General features: G+C 40.1%; 1 protein-coding gene across 3 annotated transcripts in view; it reads right to left on the reverse strand.

Annotated features, from left to right (window-relative positions):
- LOC122810872 (urea transporter 2-like) overlaps positions 1-15068 on the reverse strand; it is a 1000121-nt gene that overhangs the window by 138624 nt on the left and 846429 nt on the right. The window lies entirely within an intron of this gene.

The following is a 15068-nucleotide window of genomic DNA, read 5'->3' on the forward strand; positions in this document are numbered from 1 at the left end:
CTTGCTCAGAAACGCATTTTCAGTCCCTCTCTCTCCCCCTCCCTTGCCTCAACATTTAAAATGCACCAACCTAACAGACTCCTAAGAACCAATGTTCAGAATCTGATTGAACTTCACAAGCCTGCTCGTCCTGCAGGCAAACTTCTACTTTCTTTTTCCTTGGCACGCCACTGGAACTCCCTTTCACCTCAAATTTGCCTCACCAGCACCCCATCTACCTTTAAAACTCTGCTCCACTCACACCTAACATCTCTCTGGGAATGCTCATGTTCCCATCCTGCATAACATCCCCAGCAGCTACCTTACTCCCTACCCCTTCTCCCCCTCTCCTCTTATCATAACTAAATTCAGAAATATCTGACCCACTGATTGACTTGTAAATACCCACTTATTACTGTTTAGACTTAATATCTATGTTAGCAATGATAGTGACTATATATTTGTAAACTTTACTAATTGGGATGCAACTCTGTTTTTTTTCTCTTCAAATTGTACTAACATATTATTTTGCTTCATGTACTCATCTTGTATTGTAAGAACCTGTTGTTTAATAAATTGCATCTATGGAGATTTTCTCCCCAGGACTCCATTGAAAATGGGCTCCTTCAGCCGAATTGTACCATCCTGGCAAACAAATTTCAAATAAATAAATAAATCATCATCATTTTGCTCTGACCTTAGTAAACATTTTGATTTGCTCGTAAATCATTGAGGATTACAGTCAATAAATCCAGACATCAGAGTTTTATACTTATTGTACAAAAAATGCACATTGATGCAAAAGGTGTTATTTTATTAACTTTTTAATTGAATTAGAATAATATTTAAAACATGTTCCTGATTTTGAGCATTTATTCTGCTATTATTGGCATTGCGCTGAATTATTCAGCAAAGAAGTTGAGAGTTATAGTCTCTGGTGTTCTAAGAGTATTTATACAACTCACTGAAAGAGAAAACCATCCCTGAAAATTGGAAGCATCACTTCTTCTTAAAATCCAAGGTATACACTGGGATCATCACTCAAGGCTCCTTATCTCTCTAGTGCTTACCTTGCTTATGTTCATTATCAGATTTATCCTCACAGGGTCATATCACAACCCTCTTCAGGCTAAACAGCATAATCAGAAAATTAATACATTTCCCCTTGTTTTTCCCCAACTAACAGCAGCTTTTATGGGCCCCCCACATAGACAAGGATGATTAATGGGGCCCCCTTGCAGCCACGGATATTGCAGGCATTGAAAGCTAGCTACAATGGTAGTTTTAGCAGAGAGAATGTCCACCAGCAGGGTTTAACTAAGCCAGGGGCACTATTTAGTGGTGAAATATTTAAGGGAAGTGTGAAAGCTGTTGCTTGATAAAACACTATTACTATAACCAGAAATATCTTTGAATTTTAAAGGCGATATAAATAAGAGTTATTACCCACCTGGTTTATTAAATATACAAGATTGGTGTACTAGCTTTGTTGGTTTGACAAACATATTAAAAAATATCTAGATAATACAACTTGCTGTGGTTGGGGTCCCCCAGTAACAGGGGACCCCCAAAGACCGCAGGGTTCAAGCGGCTATGCAGGGAACGGTAATTCTTTAGTCAGTCAGGGTAATTTAGTGAGAATAGTTTAGTATTGTTTCTGCATCTGTGAGAAACTATCCAACTGTATTATTTTTATATCTTTGTAGTTGAAACCCTGTTGTTTATTGTATTCAGTATTCTCCTGTTTTCAGTTTTATTATTTATCATTAAATATTTGAATAACTTTTCATTTTGGCTGGTCCTTTGGAGAATACTTTTAACATCTTGAGAATACGTATGCTTGTTTTAGTGACACTGTCTTCGCTCCTGAAAGCCTTGCTGCTTTGGTCAAACCCTACCATTTGTATTAGTATTAATTGTACACAGTAGAATTGGGTACATTTGTAAGAGCCTTAGGGTAGCTGACTGGTGGCAGTGTGATTACCTTAGAGTCTGGGGCAGAAAGAACCACAGCTACTAAATCTGTGCCAACTTTTCCCAGGTGGTGTGTGTGTGTGCATATGTGTGTGTGTGTGTGTGTGTGTGTGTGTGTGTGTGTGTGTGTGTGTGTGTTTGTGTGAAACTCAAATATACAAGTTCAGAGGTTCATAGGTTCATACTAGGCTATCTGCCCTAGGGCATTTATAAGCCTAGCCAGAATGTGTTTGGCTTTCGCCACTCATTTTAAATTTATTTTGCTATGCCCTTTTTCGAGGTTAGTATACTGTTCCTCTGTCTAACAGTGACACAGAAGTGATACCCGGGGTAAACCTACAATCTCCCATCCACTCATCAAGATTCCTCTTGAAGAGAGTCAATGAGGGACTCTGCCTAGCCTGGACTGGGATTTTATTCCAGAGTGAAGGGAGCCTCTGGGTTATGAATCTGTCCCTCCAGCATGTCCTATTTATTTCAGTGCTGAGGTTCAAGTCTCTCGAGCGCGTAGCTCGATGGGATTTGGATTTTCTGAGGTTGTGTCACCTACTGGGAACAGGGACACAGAGCTCCAAAGTGGGCAGTGTGGAGCTTTGTGTGGGCCTGAAGAGAGAAAATCCAGCCACAGGTCTGCAGCATGCTATCTATGTGCTCTTAAGGGAAATTGTGCTTGGTGCAGGGAGCTGCATCTGAAAATATTGTGTGACTCCATCTTTGCCCTTAGTGACCGTCTCTTAACAGAGTCAGTGGTGAGGATTGAGTCTCCCTGATTGCTGACGCAGAGTAGGGACTTGTCACACCCTGTATAGTTGAAAATGCCTTGAAAGACAATTTTCTTTTAGACATCTGTTAGTGAACCCTCCAAAGCTTCCCTGCTGCATTGTAGGAAACTCAGTTGCGCACTGAGAAGCATTGCCATAGTTTTTATCCCTAGTTTTCCATAGAATAAGCCTTTTTTGTAATCCTAGAGCAAAATCTGGTCAAACTAGCCCACTCCCCAATACTAGTTATGGTAAAAGTCTGCCATAATAGATGGTCAGTTTCCAACCATTTCTCCGGCCAGCCTGATTGACATGGTTATCCTAAGGCAATGTAGTTATTGCCTCATGTATACTGACAACCACTTACTCCTAAAACAAACAATACACATTGTGAGAGATGTAATTACACTATGAATATGGAATCAATTCTCTCACATAACGGCAAACCAGACATCAAACAGGTTGTCAGAACACACACATCACCTCTCACACAAAACAAGGTCACAGCTTATAAACCCACATATGTGGAGGTACTTAATAGAAGCCTACCAACAGATCAGCGACCTCCCAAGCACAAACCACTTGCACACATTGCAAAGCAAATAGAGTCTACTACACATAACAACACATACACTAGTGTCTCAACAAATAAGCCCATAAAGCAAAATGCCTCAAAACCAAATGTCCTGGTCATAGGCAACTCCACAGTGAGACACACAGATGTCCCCCTCACCAGGTTGGACAAGGAGAAGGTCATGCTCAACTGCCTGTCAGGTGCAAGAATCCATCAAATCATGCATGCACTCAGGTCACTCAATGGCACTTACCACTATGACTCATAGTACATGTTGGGGTTAATGACTTGAGACATACTTCTCTGGACTATATGAAGAGAGACATGAATGAACACTCACATTATGTGTCCCAGGCAGGTATGTCATTAGATCAAAGCTGCATTCTACCTTCACCTAGGATGATGCCACAATATAGACAAGAAATTATTGACTTCAACAATTGGCTTAGCTTCTGATGTCAATCCAGGGGGATCCAGTATCTGTCAGCCTGGGAAGACATGGTTGACAGATTATGCTACTCTGCTAGAGATGATCTTCACCTGTCTCCTCTAGGCCTTTGGATTCTGGCAAAGACATTGCCTCCCCCATAGTGCCTTTTTTAGTCAATGTCAAAACAACAACATTTTAAATGTAAAAAAATCCACTTGAGACAAACTTAAGGTTATGCTGCTTAATGCTAGAAGCTTAAATAGGAAACTGCACTTTTTGGAAGCACTCCTCAACTTGGAAGATGCTGATGTCTGTGCAGTCACTGAGACATGGTTCAAGGCCACAGACAGCACCCCGGCTGTGTAAGGCTGCAATGCCTTCCACACATTCAGTGGAGGTGTATGCCTCTCTTGAGCTACTGCAGGTCCAACCAACTAAAGTTAAAGCACCCTACCACATTATTGCTTGCTACAGGTCCCCCACCATGAACCAGTAAAAGCACACTGCCTTCCTAGATATACTAGAGTCACTCACTATACAGCCAAATACTTTTGTTGCAGGTGATTACAACTATCATTCTTTTTGACTGAGTGACATACACTAGCAAATACATGCTCTTCCAGAGATTCCTGGACTTTGTCACTACAAATTCCCTGGAACAGCTAGTCTGCACCCCCACAAGGGGCTCAAATGTCTTAGACTTAGTACTCACCAACATGGGAGGTCACTGCAATATCCCCTATGTGTTGTCCTCCCTGGTAAGGTCAGACGATAAAACTGTCTCGATTGAAGTAACAATCAAACCTGACACCCCCACAGGAGCAAAAACTGAAAAATTTCTCCAAAGCAAACTACAGCCTACTGGGCGATGATACAAAAAGTTTCAACCCCCCTACTAACACAGTCAACAATGACTCCTATACAGTGTATTACACAAATTCCCTGTATAACCACCTAAACAAATGTATAGACATGGCTGTAGATGACCAGATCAAAACCAGGTCCTCCCAAAAAAAACAGACCACCCTGGTGGATCTCAAGTATAAATAGGTTATATAACAAAAGGAAGAAACTGATATCTAAGAACAAGAGGGAAGTTACTCAGCAGTAGAAGAATACCCTCCACAGCCTAAGCAAGCAAATCAGATATCTTATAAAGTCCTCTAAAGCTAGTTATGAAGCTAAATTAGCATCCTTAGCTAAGGATAATCATAAGGCATTCTTTAGCTACATCCAAAATCTAAAAAGGAACACCTAATTATGTGCCAAACTTATAGTGGATGGTACCTCTCATACTGAACTTCAAGAAATCGTAAACCTGCTAGCTGACAGATTTGGTGAAACTTAATTTCCCCTGCCCCCACCAGCCATACCCCAAAGTATAACTGACACCAGCCCTCTACCTAGTATCTCCAAACAGCAGGTCATACCCATGCTCTCCAAGACCAAAAACATGGCTTCTATGGGACCAGATAACATCCCAGGCTGCTTACTAAACAATCTAAAACAAGACCTAGTTGAACCACTTGGCACTCTCTTTAACCTCAGTCTCAGCATTGGCTTTGTTTTGGCAGAGTGGAGAACAGCAACAGTAATCACCTTGCATAAAGGGGTGGGGTCCATCAACCATCTCTAGGAAATATAACTAAGCCTAACCAATCGTATCTGCAAGGCCATGGAAAGAATCAGCATGGACCTTATCAACAAGAACATAGGTGACCTTCAAACCCTTTACTCCACCCAGTTTGGCTTCATTAAGGGTAGATCATGCTTATTAAACCTGGTGGGCTTCTTTGAGAATGTCACCAAAGCCCTGGATGAAGGCAAAAGCAGGACATACTGCCTATCTTGAATTAGCCAAGGCGTTTGACACAACCCCCCACTCAGGTATTATTGAGAAACTCTACCAGCTGGGGATTAACTCATACATTACTAGATGGGTAGCCAACTGGCTCACCAACAGAATGCATGCTATCAAAGTTGGGGATTCCATCTCTACCAGTAGACCAGTAGCAGTGGGATACAACAAGGATCTGTGCTGGGCCATCTATTGTTTGGAATCCATTTTTTGGAAGTCCAGGTGAAAGTAGATGGCCTGTGGCTTACCAAGTTTGCTGAAGACTGCAAACTGGGCACAGTCATTAAGTCCCAAATGATCTTAACATATTACAAAAGGGGCTAACACAGACAAATTACTGGTGCCAAAGCCATGGACTAAAATGAAATGCAAAAAAGTGCATTATTATCCCTTTTGGCAAAGAGGAATTCCCTGAAAATTACAATATAGAGCACCCCCAAGCTCAAATCTAGTGGTGCGAGATTTGGGAACATATGCTACTAGCTCACCATGTGTCCACTGTGATAAGGAAAGCCTTCCAGATTATGCATCTCATAAATAAGGGCATTGCATCCAAGACTAAGGATATTATAACTTCTGTACTCGACCTTCATCAGACCACTAATAGAGTACAATGCTCCCTTTTGCATGTACTTCACCAGACACCTGCAGCAGTTGGAGAGACTCAGAGTTTTCTCACCAAGAAAATTCAGGGCCTCCAAAACATAACCTACATAGAAAGACTGAAAGCCCTGTCACTGTACTCAGTATCCTACAGGCTGCTGAGACACCGACTTGTGCTTGGCCTACAGAGCAGTCTCTGACCATGCCCTAATGGAAATACTGCACATCAGCAAATCAAATGGGACTAGAGTCACTCCAGGGATCTCAACCTAGCCTGTGAAATTAACAGAACATGCTGGAGAGACAGATATATCTCCCAGAGTTTAAATTTCCTCTGGAAAAAACTCCCAATTCACTTGAAGCCGAGCTCCTCAATGACCCTTTTCAAGCACAAGAAGACAATTGAATGGGAGACCGTAAATTTACCCCGGGGGTGGCATCTATATCCCTCATGGACAGGGCATTCAATGCAGATTATACATTTTCTCTGCGAATAATGACCATATAACCAAGGTCAATTAGGGAACACGGGTATGACATGGCTAGGCTTGTAAAGGACCTAGGCCATTAGTCTAGTAACCTCCTATGAACTTATGAACCTATAAGACTGAGTGTTGTTTACCTAGCATAAGACAAGGGTAACTTGCTACTTGTACCTTGTTCTTTACAACTGGTACATTTTCTTTGTAGAGTACCACAGACCCATGTATGGATGTGTGGAGTAGCTTAACCAAAGCTGTAATACCTGTAACCTGAAAATAACTTCAACATTTTCTTTATGAGACTTTAAGCAAAAAGTATGTTTGTTTGTATTCAGATTTCACACTATAAATAAACTTTACTTTCTGGTTCTGTATTCCATTTCCATATACTATATTACTAGATTTTGTCAGACATTATTTGGTCACACAATATCACACTGCGCACTCTTTCTTCATTTTGCAGTGTGCCTGAAAGTGCAGACACATTTTTAGTTAATTTTGTCACCTACAAAGAGAGAGGAAATTGCTGCTACCTGTATTCCTACACTCATAAGGAGTGAGAGAGAATTAAGGATTTTTTTTCAGAGTAAAATGTTACACTCTTGACAAGCAAAATGGAAAAACTCAGGGAGAGTCTTGTGTGGACCAGTACAAATATGGGTCAGTATGTAGTTCCCCTTCAGAAGAGGAATGAGGTCACTGATAAGATTTGTTGAGCATCCATGAGCAAATGACTTTATTTCACTCTGTTGACGCTGTACTGCCCTAATCAAAGACTACACCACCACTAAAGAAACTGAGCTGCGATGATGACATTACGGCATATCTTGTTGATTTTTGAGAGGTATGCCAAATAAGACAATCGGGCACAGTCAGACTGGTTCAGTATGTTATAGTCACAGTTCACAGTAGAAAGCAAAGGCTCACATGGACAGTACTGATTTTATGGGCTATCAGAAACTAAAAAGGGAACTTCTGGCTAGGGCTGGTGAGTCTTCTGAAAAAAAGTAATGAAATTCCACTGCTGGATATTTATTTCATCCAAAAATGGTAAGAGGACAATGTCTGATCTTAACCGTATTTTAATCTTATGACTAGAACCTGAAGCAAAGATTAAAATAAAATGCTCGATTGTCTAGCAATTGATACATTCAAAAGAACACTCCCAAGTAATTAATGTAAAGCAGGTTCCTCAGAATGATCGTATGACTGCTGGCAAATTTTTGTTATAACAAAGTTATTTGTCACATTTTTAAATGTTCCTGTTTTTCACACATGCTGTAATAGCAGTATTACATACCTTAGAGGTAACTATTGCATGTTTTTTTTAGTTGAATTATTTATTTCCTAGCTGAAACTGTCAAGACACAGCTTCTGTTGGCATTCTGAAAGTTATTTTTCTGTGAAACTACTTCCCAGCATGATGTTATGTTAGGTAAACAGTACTACAGTAGAGCTGGAAACATTGAAACATGGCAGGTTTTTTCAGAGATTTGCTCTAATTTTTTTTCTTGGGCTTAACCAATCCCATCTGTTTCTCCCAATCATTGCTCACATGCTTCCCAAGGGAGTAACAGAATCTGTACCAGAAAATGACAATATTTCCATTCAAGAGTATTTCTTTTAACCAAGAAGGAGGGAACCTGGAGACCTATTTGGGATCTTTCTCTTCTAAGTCTCCATGTCAAGTTTCCAGAGTTCAGAATACTTACTCTGCAGTCTCTCTTAACTGTAAACCTCCCTCAGTATCTTAGTAACCTTGTACCTGAAAGGTACCTACTGCCATATATTGATTCACAGAAACTTTAGATGTTTTTTAAGATTTATTTTGTTTGTGGTTCACATTGTCATTTCTTATCTTTACTGTTTGGTTTGTTTACAGGACCAGGGGTATTCTAAATCATCTAGCTTCATTGATTGCCTTTTGCATATCACACGTCATCCATATTTTTCCTTACTTGGATGATTGCCTTATTTTGCAGACAGTATTCAAAACTGTCAGTAGTCTCTACATGTTGTTAGAAGTCTATTTCGCTACTTAGATGTTCAACCTAGTTTGGAAAAGTCCTAAATCGTTCCTTCCCACAGGATGACTTTTATGGGTTACCTGCTAGATACTTCTGCTATGAGAAGATACTGATGTCTGTGCAGTCACTGAGACATGGTTCAAGGCCACAGACAGCACCCCGGCTGTGTAAGGCTGCAATGCCTTCCACACATTCAGACCCCAAAATGAGTGTGGAAGAACCAAAGGTGGAGGTGTATCCATCTTCATTAAAACCAAATATACCTCGAGACTGGTTAAACAGTATGCCTCTCTTGAGCTACTCCAGGTCCAACTAACTAAAGTTAAAGCACCCTACCACATCATTGCTAGCTACAGGTCCCCCACCATGAACCAGTAAAAGCACACTGCCTTCCTAGATATACTAGAGTCACTCACTATACAGCCAAATACTTTTGTTGTAGGTGATTACAACTATCATTCTTTTTGACTGAGTGACATACACTAGCAAATACATGCTCTCCCAGAGATTCATGGACTTTGTCACTACAAATGCCCTGGAACAGCTAGTCTGCACCCCCACAAGGGGCTCAAATGTCTTAGACTTAGTACTCACCAACATGGGAGGTCACTGCAATATCCCCTATGTGTTGTCCTCCCTGGTAAGGTCAGACCATAAAACTGTCTCGATTGAAGTAACAATCAAACCTGACACCCCCACAGGAGCAAAAACTGAAAAATTTCTCCAAAGCAAACTACAGCCTACTGGGCGATGATACAAAAAGTTTCAACCCCCCTACTAACACAGTCAACAATGACTCCTATACAGTGGAGTACACAAATTCCCTGTATAACCACCTAAACAAATGTATTGACATGGCTGTAGATGACCAGATCAAAACCAGGTCCTCCCAAAAAAAACAGACCACCCTGGTGGATCTCAAGTATAAATAGGTTATATAACAAAAGGAAGAAACTGATATCTAAGAACAAGAGGGAAGTTACTCAGCAGTAGAAGAATACCCTCCACAGCCTAAGCAAGCAAATCAGATATCTTATAAAGTCCTCTAAAGCTAGTTATGAAGCTAAATTAGCATCCTTAGCTAAGGATAATCATAAGGCATTCTTTAGCTACATCCAAAATCTAAAAAGGAACACATAATTATGTGCCAAACTTATAGTGGATGGTACCTCTCATACTGAACTTCAAGAAATCGTAAACCTGCTAGCTGACAGATTTGGTGAAACTTAATTTCCCCTGTCCCCACCAGCCATACCCCAAAGTATACCTGACACCAGCCCTCTACCTAGTATCTCCAAACAGCAGGTCATACCCATGCTCTCCAAGACCAAAAACATGGCTTCTATGGGACCAGATAACATCCCAGGCTGCTTACTAAACAATCTAAAACAAGACCTAGTTGAACCACTTGGCACTCTCTTTAACCTCAGTCTCAGCATTGGCTTTGTTTTGGCAGAGTGGAGAACAGCAACTGTAATCACCTTGCATAAAGGGGTGGGGTCCATCAACCATCTCTAGGAAATATAACTAAGCCTAACCAATCTTATCTGCAAGGCCATGGAAAGAATCAGCATGGACCTTATCAACAAGAACATAGGTGACCTTCAAACCCTTTACTCCACCCAGTTTGGCTTCATTAAGGGTATATCATGCTTATTAAACCTGGTGGGCTTCTTTGAGAATGTCACCAAAGCCCTGGATGAAGGCAAAAGCAGGACATACTGCCTATCTTGAATTAGCCAAGGCTTTTGACACAACCCCCCACTCAGGTATTATTGAGAAACTCTACCAGCTGGGGATTAACTCATACATTACTAGATGGGTAGCCAACTGGCTCACCAACAGAATGCATGCTATCAAAGTTGGGGATTCCATCTCTACCAGTAGACCAGTAGCAGTGGGATACAACAAGGATCTGTGCTGGGCCATCTATTGTTTGGAATCCATTTTTTGGAAGTCCAGGTGAAAGTAGATGGCCTGTGGCTTACCAAGTTTGCTGAAGACTGCAAACTGGGCACAGTCATTAAGTCCCAAATGATCTTAACATATTACAAAAGGGGCTAACACAGACAAATTACTGGTGCCAAAGCCATGGACTAAAATGAAATGCAAAAAAGTGCATTATTATCCCTTTTGGCAAAGAGGAATTCCCTGAAAATTACAATATAGAGCACCCCCAAGCTCAAATCTAGTGGTGCGAGATTTGGGAACATATGCTACTAGCTCACCATGTGTCCACTGTGATAAGGAAAGCCTTCCAGATTATGCATCTCATAAATAAGGGCATTGCATCCAAGACTAAGGATATTATAACTTCTGTACTCGACCCTCATCAGACCACTAATAGAGTACAATGCTCCCTTTTGCATGTACCTCACTAGACACCTGCAGCAGTTGGAGAGACTCAGAGTTTTCTCACCAAGAAAATTCAGGGCCTCCAAAACATAACCTACATAGAAAGACTGAAAGCCCTGTCACTGTACTCAGTATCCTACAGGCTGCTGAGACACCGACTTGTGCTTGGCCTACAGAGCAGTCTCTGACCATGCCCTAATGGAAATACTGCACATCAGCAAATCAAATGGGACTAGAGTCACTCCAGGGATCTCAACCTAGCCTGTGAAATTAACAGAACATGCTGGAGAGACAGATATATCTCCCAGAGTTTAAATTTCCTCTGGAAAAAACTCCCAATTCACTTGAAGCCGAGCTCCTCAATGACCCTTTTCAAGCACAAGAAGACAATTGAATGGGAGACCGTAAATTTACCCGGGGGTGGCATCTATATCCCTCATGGACAGGGCATTCAATGCAGATTATACATTTTCTCTGCGAATAATGACCATATAACCAAGGTCAATTAGGGAACACGGGTATGACATGGCTAGGCTTGTAAAGGACCTAGGCCATTAGCCTAGTAACCTCCTATGAACTTATGAACCTATAAGACTGAGTGTTGTTTACCTAGCATAAGACAAGGGTAACTTGCTACTTGTACCTTGTTCTTTACAACTGGTACATTTTCTTTGTAGAGTACCACAGACCCATGTATGGATGTGTGGAGTAGCTTAACCAAAGCTGTAATACCTGTAACCTGAAAATAACTTCAACATTTTCTTTATGAGACTTTAAGCAAAAAGTATGTTTGTTTGTATTCAGATTTCACACTATAAATAAACTTTACTTTCTGGTTCTATATTCCATTTCTATATTCTATATTACTAGATTTTGTCAGACATTATTTGGTCACACAATATCACACTGCGCACTCTTTCTTCATTTTGCAGTGTGCCTGAAAGTGCAGACACATTTTTAGTTAATTTTGTCACCTACAAAGAGAGAGGAAATTGCTGCTACCTGTATTCCTACACTCATAAGGAGTGAGAGAGAATTAAGGATTTTTTTTCAGAGTAAAATGTTACACTCTTGACAAGCAAAATGGAAAAACTCAGGGAGAGTCTTGTGTGGACCAGTACAAATATGGGTCAGTATGTAGTTCCCCTTCAGAAGAGGAATGAGGTCACTGATAAGATTTGTTGAGCATCCATGAGCAAATGACTTTATTTCACTCTGTTGACGCTGTACTGCCCTAATCAAAGACTACACCACCACTAAAGAAACTGAGCTGCGATGATGACATTACGGCATATCTTGTTGATTTTTGAGAGGTATGCCAAATAAGACAATCGGGCACAGTCAGACTGGTTCAGTATGTTATAGTCACAGTTCACAGTAGAAAGCAAAGGCTCACATGGACAGTACTGATTTTATGGGCTATCAGAAACTAAAAAGGGAATTTCTGGCTAGGGCTTGTGAGTCTTCTGAAAAAAAGTAATGAAATTCCACTGCTGGATATTTATTTCACCCAAAAATGGTAAGAGGACAATGTCTGATCTTAACCGTATTTTAATCTTATGACTAGAACCTGAAGCAAAGATTAAAATAAAATGCTCGATTGTCTAGCAATTGATACATTCAAAAGAACACTCCCAAGTAATTAATGTAAAGCAGGTTCCTCAGAATGATCGTATGACTGCTGGCAAATTTTTGTTATAACAAAGTTATTTGTCACATTTTTAAATGTTCCTGTTTTTCACACATGCTGTAATAGCAGTATTACATACCTTAGAGGTAACTATTGCGTGTTTTCTTTAGTTGAATTATTTATTTCCTAGCTGAAACTGTCAAGACACAGCTTCTGTTGGCATTCTGAAAGTTATTTTTCTGTGAAACTACTTCCCAGCATGATGTTATGTTAGGTAAACAGTACTACAGTAGAGCTGGAAACATTGAAACATGGCAGGTTTTTTCAGAGATTTGCTCTAATTTTTTTTCTTGGGCTTAACCAATCCCATCTGTTTCTCCCAATCATTGCTCACATGCTTCCCAAGGGAGTAACAGAATCTGTACCAGAAAATGACAATATTTCCATTCAAGAGTATTTCTTTTAACCAAGAAGGAGGGAACTTGGAGACCTATTTGGGATCTTTCTCTTCTAAGTCTCCATGTCAAGTTTCCAGAGTTCAGAATGCTTACTCTGCAGTCTCTCTTAACTGTAAACCTCCCTCAGTATCTTAGTAACCTTGTACCTGAAAGGTACCTACTGCGATATATTGATTCACAGAAACTTTAGATGTTTTTTAAGATTTATTTTGTTTGTGGTTCACATTGTCATTTCTTATCTTTACTCTTTGGTTTGTTTACAGGACCAAGGGTATTCCAAATCATCTAGCTTCATTGATTGCATTTTGCATATCACACGTCATCCATATTTTTCCTTAATTGGATGATTGCCTTATTTTGCAGACAGTATTCAAAACTGTCAGTAGTCTCTACATGTTGTTAGAAGTCTATTTCGCTACTTAGATGTTCAACCTAGTTTGGAAAAGTCCTAAATCGTTCCTTCCCACAGGATGACTTTTATGGGTTACCTGCTAGATACTTCTGCTATGATGATATTCCTGCCTCAAGAGAAAGCAATTTTTTACGTAGAGCAAGTCCTTTAGTTTTCTCTGCATACTCTAACATCAGCAAGGGGATTCTTTCCTGGTCATACTAGGATATATAGCTTCTACAATTGTCATGATTCCTGTATCCAGGTTACATAAGAGGAAGTGGTTTCTCAAATTAGTATGGAATGAAAACCAGTGCCTTTGTAAAAAATCAGGGTTCTGTTGCCACAGATTGTTTAATAACAGTTTATTGTAGTGAGTAACATATAATATAATAGCAGCAGATATTGGTGTCACAGCAGCATATTCAAATGGCATATAGCAGCATAGTATATCAAATAACTTAAAGCATGAAAATAGTTCAATAACGATATATGAACAAGTCATGTACCAGGCTTCAACTAACCTCTCTGTCCTAAACATACATATTATATTACTTTAGTTCAGTAACTTTCCTCTGGTTGCTGTATCCACCCCCTCAACTTTGATTTCAAGGCCTTGTCTAGCAGGTACCTAACAGTGCTTAACTGTCTATTCCTTATCTAGCATTCCATTGCAAGTACACATATCTTTCCCTTGAGAAAGGAACATTCAGTAGCTTTCCCTTGAGAACTTATTTCTGCATATCTCATGCTTAGCCAGCAAGGTTATCTTTACCCTTCCACTAAACTGTCTTTCCCTGAAAGTGTATGCATAAATGAATACAAAAGTCTGACCATATTTTCAGGCCTATTCTATTACATTTAGTCTACCTTATGCCTACTAACTACTTTTAACTGAAAAGCTTCAGTCTAACAGCCTTCTCTTTTTAAATTTCTCTGATAAATGTTGTCAGCGAGGAACATCACTGGTGAATAGATCTGTTTAGATCATAAAGAATGAAAATGCCACTTACGATCCTTCAACTTAAACCATTTTGGGTTTTTGAAGGGAAGATCCTACTTGCAAAACCTTGTAGACTTACTTGAAAAAGTTACTAAGGTATTGAACAAGAATAAATTGATACACACACAGCTTACCTTGACCTGAGCAAGACTTTGGATACCATCCCACACTTGGTCATTTAAAACAAACTAATCAGACTAAGTGACACCCAGTTGGCAGCAAAATAACTCACAAACAGAATCCAACATCTCAGAATTGGAGTCACATTCTCCCTTAAAACAACTGTTACTAGTGGGGTCCTCAACATTTAATATTGGGGCTGCTGCTATTTGATATTTACTTATCTGATATCAAGGCCGAGATAACGGGTCTTTGGCTGACCATGTTTGCAGATGCTTGTAAAATTAGGGCCAAAATCAGTTCACCAGACAACATCAAAATCTTACAGACAGGGCTAGCACACACAGAAGGTGCTAGAGCCATTGTTTAAAACTAAATGCCAAAAGGTGTAGCATAATGTCCTTTGGTAAACAGGACAATCCT

This window comes from Protopterus annectens, chromosome 1.part1, assembly GCF_019279795.1.
Source record: "Protopterus annectens isolate FY-2018-M chromosome 1.part1, PAN1.0, whole genome shotgun sequence".
NCBI classification, from domain to species: domain Eukaryota; kingdom Metazoa; phylum Chordata; order Ceratodontiformes; family Protopteridae; genus Protopterus; species Protopterus annectens.